This window comes from Paroedura picta, chromosome 9, assembly GCF_049243985.1.
Source record: "Paroedura picta isolate Pp20150507F chromosome 9, Ppicta_v3.0, whole genome shotgun sequence".
Lineage (NCBI taxonomy): Eukaryota > Metazoa > Chordata > Lepidosauria > Squamata > Gekkonidae > Paroedura > Paroedura picta.
Window position 1 is genome coordinate 17924696 of NC_135377.1, and position 12818 is coordinate 17937513.

The window sequence follows — 12818 nt, forward strand, 5'->3', positions numbered from 1 at the left end:
GACTTTGTCAGATGTGCTCTGGAGCTGAGCATTCAGGAAATACTTCCATTGAAACTTTGGATTAGTACATTAAAGAGACTTGAAACACAGGCCAAGCTCATGAAGTAAACTAAGCTGTTACCAAGACTGACATCTTATTATTGGGGGGGGGGGGAGAAGCAACAGTAAAGGGGGACTTTCCTGTCCATCAGGTGGATTCGGTCAGTTTGCAATCTAAATATATCTAGTGGGTAGGCAATCCTTGACAGCATTGCTGAAAGATAATCTGATTGTTGGCTGTGTGTCTACTACCTGCAGAAGACTTTGCTTCTATAATCTACCTCTCACCTCAACCCAGTGACCAGGGAAACTGTTAGCACAGGTCAAAAGCTGTATGAATCACCTGCAGGTAAGGCCTGGGGGAAAAAGAAGAATTTTATTGTTGTTGTGCTACTAGGTAGATGCTCTTGGTGTAATTAGAATAACCTCCTTTTGTTCTGAATCGTAGTCCTGACTCAACTAGTGGCTGGGGAAATTGCTGACAAGTGGGAGCCCACTTATGGAGACCGGTTTTCAAGGCAAGGGACAATTCCTGCCTCCATGTTGCAACCTTAGTATTCCTTGAAGGTCTCCTATACAAATACAAGCCAGGGATGACCCTGCTTAGCTTCCAAGATTTGATGGCAGCCAGCTAGCCTGGACTATCCAGGACTATCCAGCTCAGGGCCCCCACTACTGACTACCTAGTAAATGTATTAACATTCCCAGTAGGCTGAAATAAACATTAATGGTAGCCCTGCTGTGGAGAGGAAAGAGGGCCCAAACAGTCCCTCATCTGCCTAATCCATCAAGACATCTGGTGGGCTACTGGGAGGAAACAAAGCTCCGATGTCATTGAAAATTACCATTACAAAATTCACCTATTGGAAGATGAAACCTAGAATGGAAGCCAATTCAGGATTCAATAAGCAATAGAGGTAGGAAGTTGTGCAGTCACCATAGAAGGTACATATCCTTAGCTTTTACATCTTGAGAGAAAACATGAAGAGTTTAATTTCATTTCTTCCCCTTCCTCCTTAGAGCCAGCCACACTTCAGAGGGGAGCTCTCAGTAGTGACAGTTTGTTACCCTTCTTGCTCTCAACCTTTTGCACAGTCATCGTAGGAATTCCTCATGCCATCTTCTCTTATTCTCTTCAGAGATGCTGTGGTGTAAATTTTAAAGAACACCTTGTCGGTGGTCAGATCTGAGGCAAATGTTATGATTGCTTACCCAAAATGAGGGGCAAGGATCTCCCATAGTTACAGCTGTTCTTCAGAGTAGAGTTTAGAGCAGGGGTAGTCAAACTGCGGCCCTCCAGATGTCCATGGACTACAATTCCCAGAAGCCCCTGCCAGCGAATGCTGGCAGGGGCTTCTGGGAATTGTAGTCCATGGATATCTGGAGGGCCGCAGTTTGACTACCCCTGGTTTAGAGCCTCTGGCGGAAATGGTTACTTTAGAAGGGGAACCCTCTGAAGTTCCTCCCCTCCCCAAATTCAGTTTTTCCAGGTCTCATCCTCCAAAATCTCCAGGAATTTTCCCACCTGGAGATGGCAACCTTGATAGCTTTGGGCACTTGATAGCTTGTGCAATTCTCTATGATTAGTTGTCATTTATATGTTATGAATCTCTTCCCAATTATTTCCTCTCCTGCAAGCAGGATCTGCAGAGTCCTCTTATAGTTTACCTGATCTGGTTCTTCCAGGAGTGCTTTAAAGCTTGTTATATTTAGACCCTGGACTATTTTTGTTCCTGCACTTTATAATTCCCTGTCATGCAGTACGCACAGAAACACAAACACACATCAACAGGTTGTCTCGCAACTACTTTTGCAGCCACAGCTTTAAAAATTGGGAAAAACAATATCACTGTCCAATTCTGAATTAAAGTCTCTGCGTGTCTGTGTCTTAAACCCTGTGATATATACAAGACATCCTGACTGAGGCCCTAAAGAAGAAACCATCTCTGGATCTGCAGAGCCCAGCCAACTACCTCCTTTTCTCACAACTTGCACCTCTGGGGGTTGAAAAGGCAGCTGCAGACCAGTTATTAGAGTGCCTAGAGGAAGCTTCAGTTTTGGACCCATTCCAGTCTGGTTTCTGTCCTGGCCATGGGGTTGAAACAGCTCTGGTCAATCCTCATCATCAGATGGATTGAGGCAGATTGGCACTGTTAGTGTTGCTGGACCTCATGGCAGCGTTCAATGTGGAAGACCATGAGCTTATTTCTCATCACCTCATCATGCTGGAATATGAGAGACAGCCCTTCAGTCGCTGAACTCCTTCCTCCATAGTCATAGACGAAGGGTTGCTCTGGGTGATAAGCAATTATGCCACTGTCAACTCCCTTGTGGAGTTCCACAGGGTGTGATGCTATCCCCCATGTTATTTAACATTTCCATGTACCGCCTTGCCCTGCTGGTCTGGGGATTTGGACTTGAGCACCATCAATATGCACCCAACTCTACAACATGATGGATTACCACTTGGACTCACCGCTGAAAACATTGGCCAGCTGTTTGGAAGCAGTGACAGCTTGGATCAAGCAGAGCCAGCTGAAACTCAATCCCTCCAATACAGAGGTCCTGTCACTGGGTAGGAAAGGGCCAGGAGAGGAAGTGTGACTGCCTTGCCTAGATGCCTAGATGCAGCTGATGGTTGCACAATTCACTAGGAACCTGGGCATGATCTTTGATGCTTCATTATTCATGGAGGCTCAAGTCACATGGGTAGCACAGTTTTGCCAAGCTAGGCTACTAGTGACCTATCTGGCCCTGGAACACCTGGATACAGTGATCCATGTGACAGTCACCTCCAGATTGGACTACTGAAACTTACTCTATGCAGGCCCGCCCTTTTCCCTGATCTGGAAACTGCAGCTAGTCCAAACTGGGTCCTCACCAGAACACCCTTCAGGGCTCACTTACAACCTGTACACAAGTAGCTGCATTGGATTTTTGTTGAATTCCAGATCAGGTTCCAGCTATTTGTACTTTAAGGCCATTCACAGGCTGGCACCAGAGTATCTGAGGGACCACCTTACTGACTATATACCCCGAAGAGTGCTCTGCTCCACCAATGCAAACAGGCTTGTGATTCCTGGTCCAAGAGATGTACGGTTGGCCTTTTTGGTCCCAGCCCTGACTTGGTGGAACGAGCTCCCAAAAGAACTGCAAACTCTGCAGAAACTGCCCTTGTTCCTGTTCTAGTTACAAAGGGCCTGCAATATGAAGTTCTTCCACCAGGCATTTGGTTGAGGCCAAGGAGTTAGGATGCTATCAATAGGGATCTCCTCCGTAACCCTTTCCCATCCTGGGCTGAGACAGGAGCAGAGCTGTTCAAGTCAGCAAATCTGGCAGCCACAGTGTACTGGTTCATTTTAATGGGTTTTTAAAAAACTGTTATTAATTGTTTTATGACTGTCGATTGTTCATGTTATAAACCGCCCTAAGACAGCTGCACCGAGAGGATGGGGTATAGCAACTGAATAAATAAATGTAATTGGCCCCTTATCGCATTAATAATAATGGTATTTTAGTACTTTTCTAGTATTTAGAGGGCCCTCATAATCAGAGACCTTAAACTGCAGGTTGTTTAGCTTGCGTGCAATTCTAGTACTAGCTGTGTACATCTGTAGGCTTCAACCATTTTGCCCATGTTTTGATTCACCAAGCCAAATGTTGCCCATCAGCTATGTATAGTCACTTACCGTGGGCAGGAGTGCCCCCTGCTTGCATTCACAAAAATGCAGGGTGAGGATTGAGGGTGGTAAAAGGTGAGTGAATGAGCTGAATTCATTGTGTACAGCCGTAGGCCCTACAATATAAAACATTAAATAAATGAAAATCTATACAATATAAAATACATATATGTACACAATATAAAATACAAAGTTCAGATTAAAGCATAGATATTGGAGAAATAAATTCGTTCAATGAAACTGTGTGAGACTAACAAGAAACCCATAGTTTAATAAAGATGACATATTTGTTTCTATAATTTTTGTTTCTAGAACTTCCTAGCAGCCAGAGGAAAGAGTGCTACTTATTAGATATAGAGGGATCATCATCAAATAACTGAAATGAGGATTTTCAGGATCTGAAGAAGTGGGAAAAGTTGCTAAGATCTTGCCTAGGAATTTGGTTCTGGGTTCTTTGAAAAGAGGGCAGAATAATACATAATGTTGTATGTCCTCTGGAAATGGGTCATCACATAAACGGGCATAATTCTTTGGGAATCTGGGCAAACCTTCCTGTAAGAAAGGCCGACATCATGGTCCAGAATCACAAAGCAGTGTAGGCCAGTCTGAGATTTTTTTGAAGCAATACTATCTAAATATGTAGTTCTTTCATGATTGGTCTTGGTTAATTTTAACAAAGGGGAGAACTCAGACTGTAATATTAATTGCCTATCATAACACGCGTCGATCTTAAAAATCCAGTCTCGTAAATTAAACCTGGGGATCGGTGGGCCTGTCAATCCATCTGTAATTCAATAAAGGGAAAGAATATTACTATAATGTGCAATCCGGGACTCATCATTGTGTCTTTAATGCATCAGAGCTCAGTTTGCTAAGCTCATTGTTAGAAGCATTTATGCCAATATTTCAGTAAGGCAACATGTATGCAAGCCCTTATTAAGTCCTTATTAGCTCTGCCTGTACGAAGGTTGCAGATGTACCTTTAGATACTCTACTATTCTGCACAAAAAAACAAAAACAACCCAATCCTGATTTTGTATTATGCAATCTTTCCATCCCCAACCCCTGACTATATAAAAGTTGGGGGAATGACCTTACTTCCAAAAATAAGATATCTTCCCTTTAAGAAAAAAAGTTCAGGTGGCATCAAGGCATCTACCAAGGGGGGTGGGAGTGTCCTGAGCTGGATCAAGTGGCAAGGTGAGCAGCATAGTAATTTCGCAGTGCCACCACAGCCAGAAAAGACAAGCCTGTGCCTGTACTTGCCCATGCCAACAACTCCTGGGAGAGGAAAGGGGTGTGGAAGGCAAGCAGAACTGCAGACTGTCTCAACATCCAGACTTCCTAGGAGCCCACCTCCATTGGGTCAGCAGAAGTAACAGTGGAGGCGTGCCAGGGGTGCCAGTAGGGCCATTGGTCATCAGGCAGCAGCAACACATCAGGCCAACGCAGAGCCCAGCTCTAGGAAACAGACAGTGACAGCAGAGGAGGTGGCCCCCCAGCACCAGGGAGCACATGGGAACTGGGAGTAGACAGTCTGATGCTCACTGAAGCCCAGCCAGAACAGCTATAGGTAGGCAAGAAACATGCTCAGGGATAGGTAGGGATGCTCAAGGACTGAACCAGCAGGCTACAAGTCAATCCCTATAGCACAAGGATAGGGGAAGCAGCCATTAGGCAGGGGAGGGGGCAGGTTGAAAGGGGATGGAAGAAAAAAATGGAGCTCCCGCTCAGAGGTCAAGGAAGAAGAGACCCTCTGAGTCCAGGTCATAGCTGGCTGAGAGGAGTTGGAGCAGGGTGAAATAGAACCCCCTCCTTTCTCTTTCTGAGGTTTTAAGGGAGTCCTTTCAAGTCAAGCCTACCTCCTGAGGTGGCAGAGGCAGGGCAGACATGATGAAAAAGGCAAGCCAAATAGACTTGGAGGAGAAAGCTTGGAAGATAATAGTTATTTGGTAGTATACTTTTTCTTCATTAAGACACACACTACCTAGTTGCCAATCATGTAAAATATTCATGGCAATTTTGACTCTCTTTAATTATGCTCTTGATAATTATATGTTTAATAAAATGTGTAATTATGTGCTAAATTACGCGTAAGGTATTTGGCTAAGTGTCTTCTGTGCTTCACGATCTTGGCAGTATTTTGACTCCTCCTTTTTTCTTATCACACCAAGTTTCAAATTAGGTCTTCCAAATTTCCCCCTTCGTTAGCATACCCAATTTATCTTTTTAGTCTTGAGATCTTCACTAGTTCCTGAGATCTTCACTAGTTCCTTTGTTGTTCCAAACATGACTCCCTTGCAATCCCTTGAAGACTGCTTTCTCAGCCTCTGCTCCAAGACACCTTTTACCCATTTCTTCATCATTCCGCTCATCTATGCCCTTCTGTTTCCTGTTCTCCTCCATCTTGTTCCATTAGAATGTGAGTCCATCTAGCCCAGAATCCAGTTTTACAGTGGTTAACCATTTACCTTGGAGAGCGAAGAAGCAGGGCCTAGAAATCAAGGCTTCCCACTGATTTCAGCACCCAACCGTGGTATATCAGGTATTACATGCTTTGCATTGCTTACTCTTCTCCTATCACCTATGGCATAAACATCTCATCCCTCTTCTAAAATACATTCCTGCTCATGTATTTAATGCCATTCTGCTTACATAAGCAGTAGAGCAATAGCTGCAGCAACCCATAGAACATTACTATAATTTTTAACAAAGCAGCACCGCGAAAATATAGCTATGGAATGTACCATTAATGGGTTGCATGATTTAAATTCATTTTGCAATTGTATCTGAAAAAAACACCCCTGTGCTACTGTGAATGTGAAAAAGATAATGAGATACAATTGCTTTTCTATGACCCACTGAATAGCATAGGATGTGTTACAATAAAATCAGACTACAGTAGCACCTTTAAAATCAACAAAGATTTATTGGGCGTGAGCTTTCGAGTACAAGTAGACCTCTATAGGTTTGCTCCCTAACCCATGTGGTAGAGTGATTTTGGGCCCTTATCTTTCTCTCTCCCTGTATCAGACCTACCTCACTCCCTCTCCCTGTATCAGGTCTACCTCACTGATTTGTTGTGAGAATAATGGTGCAATCCTATGCAAAGTTATTCTCCACATTGAAATAATGGAACTACTAAAGTCATCTTGCATATGAATAGTGTTAAGTCATAAACACTAGTTGATAGAACTCAGGGTTTCTTGGCATCCACAGCTTGTCTTCTTAGCACGCATGATAACGTTTTTTCTGTATGCAAACCAAACGTGCTTGTGCAGATCCCGCCATCCAACTTTTCTTGGTGCATAACTTGGATCATCTTGGCACAACCATTTCACAGCCCATCCAGTAGCAGCTGACCCTGAACCCACTCTTTTCTCTCCTTCTGCGCAAGCAATATGGAAGCCGTACTTCTCTCAAGTGGATTTAAGTTTATTTCACTTCACTTCATATGGCACAATCACTTCCCTTGCCAACCCTCTTATTAGAGCCCGTTCAGAAGGTCAAAAATATGGCACCAATTAACAGGGGGGAGGGGGATATCCAAGGAGACAAAATGGTCTGTGACGGCTTCCCAATTGAAAATTCGGTCTATCCAGAAAATTAAGGAAAGGAAAACATACTGTAAAGACTAATGACTTTTTAAAACCAGGTTGTTAGAGGGATGATCCAGAAGGGATTAATCTCTCTTTATTTTTTGCTTTTCAGTTTCAAACACCATCGTAACTTCATGATTAGGGGGGGCAATCTTATCAGAATCCTGAAGTCTAGACGATGAAGCGGAACAGGATGGCCCCAGATGAATGCAGACGGCGGTAGTCATAGGTCAGTTGGATTAAGGTGATTGATGCTCCTGCAGGAATACTGAATAATGCTTCCTACCAGCAAGATGGCACATTTGTATGCAGTACCTTGGAGCTGCGGATGCACGGAGAGCAGGGTCAGAGGATTTCAAATGAATTAGGGAAGTGCTCAGATGGCTGTGTGAGAGTTTGGTCCCCAAAGTGTGTTGTGAAGAAACACATGCAGATAAACTGATCCAAGCGTATCTTGGGACACTCATGGGGATGTTTCTATTCCGACAAACAGCTAGAATTTCTTTTGGGGTAATGTACTAAAATGTCAGGGGTCTAAACATGCGTCTTCCCACATGGCAAAAAGAAAAATTATCAAGGGAAGGTCCGAACTAATCTCATTAGCGAATCCAAAGTCTTTGGGGAGCATATATTTCCAAACATTCAGAATCTTTGGGAAGTGAAACAGCTGCCAAACTTGTCATCGATATATGTGTCATGAGTCAACCTGACTTGCTTGAGGGAACTAATTTCTGTTTATTTTATTTATTATTTAAATTTGTATCGTGCCCTGTCTCAAGTGACTCAGCCATGCAGGGCTCAATTCAGAGCACAAGCAAAGGGGAGGAGGGATTCTCAGTATGTGGCACTCGACAATGTGGCAAACAGACTCTTCATGGCCATTTCGGCTTGTGTGTTACATGTATAGTTTAGTTAAACCCTTACTCCCAGGCAACTCATGGAGGAAGGTGCCATCAAGCCACAGTCAACAGGGTTTTCAAGACAAGAGACTCAGAGGTCTCCCTCTGCATAGCAACCCTGGACTTTCTCAGTGGTCTTCCATCCAAGTACTAACCAGGGTCAATTCTTCTCATCTTTTGAGATCTGGTGAGATCAGGCTAGCCTAGGCCATCCAGGTGAGGGAAATAACCTTTATCCTATCTTAGAAGCTTATCTACAAGGTATGGCAGCTCATGGACCACAATGAATAGGGTAAAGTGTCCTCAGCTTGTCCTTCCTCTTTCCTGTTCTATTCATCAACTCACCTAATTCCTGCTATGGAATTCTCTACAACAGGGGTAGTCAACCTGCGTTCCTCCAGATGTTCATGGACTACAATTCCCACGAGCCCCTGCCAGCATTTGCAAGAACAAATGTGGGCTGAGAGAGCCACACCCTGCAAATCTCCTCCAGATAACAACTAGAGTTGTGCGCTTCAGCCACCGATAGCTGTTGATAGGTCTGTACTTGTGAGCCCTCAACAGCAGCCTGATCTGCAGATATTGGCAGTCATGTTTGGTCTCATGCCTCAGAAAATGACCACAGACTTTCGCAGTCAACGCTGATGTTAAAGGCACAAGAGCAGGCCATGGACCTGTTCATGGTCAGTTGGCTAACAGAGCAACAACTTATGTAGCAAAAACAAATAATTCAGAGAAACATGGAGTTTTGTCTCCTAGGAGCAGGAGACGACCTGCTCTAGCCCCTTTTTAAAGGGGCAACAGTGATAACAAACCTATCCCAGGGTTTGCGAATCCACATTTCATCGCTATTGGTGTCTAAACGCTCTCTTTCTTTGTAAGAATGATTAGTAGTATTCTTCCAGGCTTTCCTGACAAAGGAAATCTTTAATAATCTTAATGGATGGTTCTGTCTGTTCATCTACCATAATGATCTGATCTATGACCCAGCAGGGAGTGGCTGGCAGGATCCACACTCTTTGGAGGTGTTTGATGCCTTTCCTTTGTTAATCTGTTACCTGTGCCAATAAGTGAGCTTCTGCATGAAATTGATTTTGTGCCACAGGAAAGAAGACAAACTGTGCTTGGTTACGAGACAGCGTATCATTCATGCATGGGTTTCTGTCATTTTTAAGGAGATGTTTAACACAACTTTTGTTTAATGTTAACTATACTACAACTTTCAGCCTCAGGTTATAATGCAGGCTATGATTCAGACTATGATTTTTGGCTCAAGTAGGAGGGTAAGTCAAAAAGTATTGCTGGTGGGGTTCCAGTCCTATGGGTTATATGACCCAATATGGTTGGGAAGCATAGCTGTGTATATGCTCACCTGGGCCTTCCCCTTCCCACCCCCTCCAGGCCCATCATTGGCCATTTTGGGAAGGGGGGGGCAGATCAACATGACCATAAATGGTCATATCACCCATAGGGAGAGCAGGAGTGACATTTACAGTTAGATTTAATGTATTTTAAAACATTAAAATTATTGTATTGGTTTTTAACTTATCGTGTAAGCTGCTCCAAGACCATGATAAGAAATATAAATAAATAAATAAATGTTTCATATATTAAAAATTAACTAAATCCCATCCATTTGGGAAACCCTTCCATGGCCATCAAGAAACCTGGTTGAGAAAGCCTGAATTAGAGAGATGGAAATACCATCTTCAGAAGTGTATAGACCTAGATGGAGGATATGTCGAGAAACATAATGTGAAGCCAGGTGTTGGGAAAACCTTGGAGGTCAGCTACAGACCTCATTCCCAGACTGGGCTTGGTGGGGTTGCCTGGGAAAGCTGCATTCGAGAGGTTTCTCCTACCCCCCAGCTGCTGTGATAGTACCATATATTGTTAAAATTTCCACCCCTTGCAAGCAGACACTCACCACTGATTTTACATTCGTTTTAGACAGGCTCTGGTCTTCTTTTGCCTGTGTGCCACACATATTCTGCCATGTAATTTTTGCAGGATGGAAAGGGATGCATTATGTGAGAGCTCGCATTGTGACTTGCACAAACAGAACAACAACAAGCAACTCTCATGCTCTGTTGCTGCAACAGAGGATCCAACCCAGTTAAGTACTCTTTTGATCCCACTGTAAACCTTTATACCTGGTGCGAAAACTGAAAAGAGATGTCAGATGAATTGAAAGGAAGTGGCTTTGGTTTCATTTTAGCTTAAAAGGACAGCCAACCTCTTAAAACTGGATTCGGGCTGCCCTTTTATTGCTCTATCTCTGTTCTCATAGCACCTTTTTATGAATGTGGTATGGCACTTTTGAAATGAATTTAAGCAAGGGGCTTTCTTCTGCGTCCTCCCTGAACTGTCTTCAACACCCTAGGCATGTCACTGGATAGTGAGGGGTTTACTGGCAGCAAGAGAAGTGACTGGAGTGGCCTAAGAAAGGCTCTGCAGATATAGACCAATTTGAGGGAGATATAAAGGGAGAAGCCTTCACAGATTGAGAGGGGGAGGCTGTTTCCATGCACAGGAAACCGGATGGTAAAAGACACAGCCATGTGCCTGGGAGAAGGGAACAAGGAGGAAGATACCAGATGAATGTTCTCAAGGAGAAGGGATGTTGTAATTGGAGGACTGAGAAGTGAGTGAAGCTGCAATTCCCTAAAATGGTTGTGAGTAGGTTCTCAATGAGGGGCATTGACACTGTATTAAATCACAGAATCACAGAGTTGAAAGGTGCCTTCAGGGTCATCTAGTCCAACCCCCTGCAGAACGCAGAACATTCACAACTGTAGTCAGACATCACCAACAAACTCCCAATTTGTTTGAGAAGGAGCTTGCTTATTCTCGGTCTTGCATACCCCCTCCCACCACACACAAAGTCAAGTGCGAAGACTGCCTGCTGGTTTAGAAAGTCTCCAAATTGACCACAATCTGCTGTGGAAGTCCAAATGCAGGCATTTCACCAAGCAAATCAGGATTCTGTGGGCAGGAAATGTTTAGTGAAATATCAGGATTTTGGTCCTCACGCCCCACGTTAGATCAGAAGAGCTAAGGTTTTACATAGTGCTTTCTGAAGTACATAAAAATATGACTTCATAATTTAATCAAGAGAGAGAGAGATGCTAAAAATGGAGCCTATTTAGGACTGTGAGCAAAGGAATATTGACAGCGGCTGAGGGAGAACAGGAAGCTTGAAAACTTGAAGAAGAAAAAGAAGAAGAAGAAGAAGAAGAAGAAGAAGAAGAAGAAGAAGAAGAAGAAGAAGAAGAAGAAGAAGAGTTGGTTCTTATATGCTGCTTTTCCCTACCCGAAGGAGGCTCAGAGCAGTTTACAGTCACCTTCCCATTCCTCTCCCCACAACAGACACCCTGCAAGGTGGGTGAGGCTGAGAGAGCCCTGATATCACTGCTCAGTCAGAACAGTTTTATCAGTGCCGTGGCGTGCCCAAGGTCACCCAGCTGGCTGCATGTGGGGGAGTGTAGAATCGAACCTGGCATGCCAGATTAGAAATCTGCACTCCTATCCACTATACCAAACTGGATCTCTTGGTCTGCTCAACCCCCTGATGGACCAAGAGTCTGGCACCTTCATATTTTCATGTATGTGATGGCCGCAAATATATTTCTTCACTGTGTGTGCAAGCAATACATGCACACATGGGGAAACCTTCACCAATTATATATGAAAAAATGTTGACATTTTACTTACACTAGGGTTGCCAGCTCTGACTTGGGAAATTCCTGGAGGTTTTTTCAGGCTGGAGCCTGGGGAAAGTGGGGTTCTGAGAGGGGAGAGACATCATCAGTCCACCCTCCGTCAGCAATTGTCTCCAGGGGAACTGATCTCTGCAGTCTAAAGAATAGTTGGAATTCCAAGTGATCCCCAAGCTTCACCTGGAGGCTAGTCACCTAACTCACTGGCCCCTAACCTTTTTATCACCAGGGACCACTCAACGCCTTTTACTGAGGCCCGGTGGGGGGGGGTAGTTTACTACTCTGCTCTCAACCACTGCCCTAGCACTCTCTGATCGCTATGGTAATGTTTAAACATCCCTTCAAAATAAGATACAGACACGCCACAACAATGAACATAAGGAACATTTTATTTTCATGGAAATTTTAACTCATGACAATGACAAATCAATGGGAACCCTGAGCTTATTTCTCTGCAACGAGATAGTCCCATCTGGGAGTGATGGGAGACAATGACACCCGAAGTGTGTTGTAAAGGGCAGGGGGGGGGGGGAAGAAGGCGTCCTTCGGGGCCCACCTCCAATTAGCCGACGGACCACATGTGGTCCGCAGCCCACAGGCTGGGGATCGCTAACCTAACTGACATACACAATGACATCTCCCCCCCCATATCAAGTTGCACAGTCCTTTTGAAGTAGAAATGTTTTTCTTTATTTACAAAGCAAAATAAAGTTGGGATACCAGAGAAATCTGGCTCCCCTCTACCTTTCTGCAGTTGCAGAAATGCTGTCTTGTCTTTCTCCCCTGGGGTTGTCCCTGAGGCGGAATGGTTTGTAGAAACTCTTGGATGAAACACACAGTGGACTTAAGAGCATGCTGAAGTCTATTTATTATTGATAGAGA

General features: G+C 44.1%; 1 long non-coding RNA gene across 1 annotated transcript in view; it reads right to left on the reverse strand.

Moving 5' to 3' along the window:
* Window positions 1-206: 206 nt before the first annotated feature.
* LOC143844197 (uncharacterized) overlaps window positions 207-12818 on the reverse strand; it is a 66488-nt gene continuing 53876 nt past the window's right edge. The window contains exons 5-7 of the long non-coding RNA XR_013233850.1: window positions 11932-12004; window positions 3729-3835; window positions 207-1183 (exon numbers count right to left, since the gene is read on the reverse strand). This is a non-coding gene — a long non-coding RNA (uncharacterized LOC143844197). The remainder of the gene's footprint in view (window positions 1184-3728; window positions 3836-11931; window positions 12005-12818) is intronic.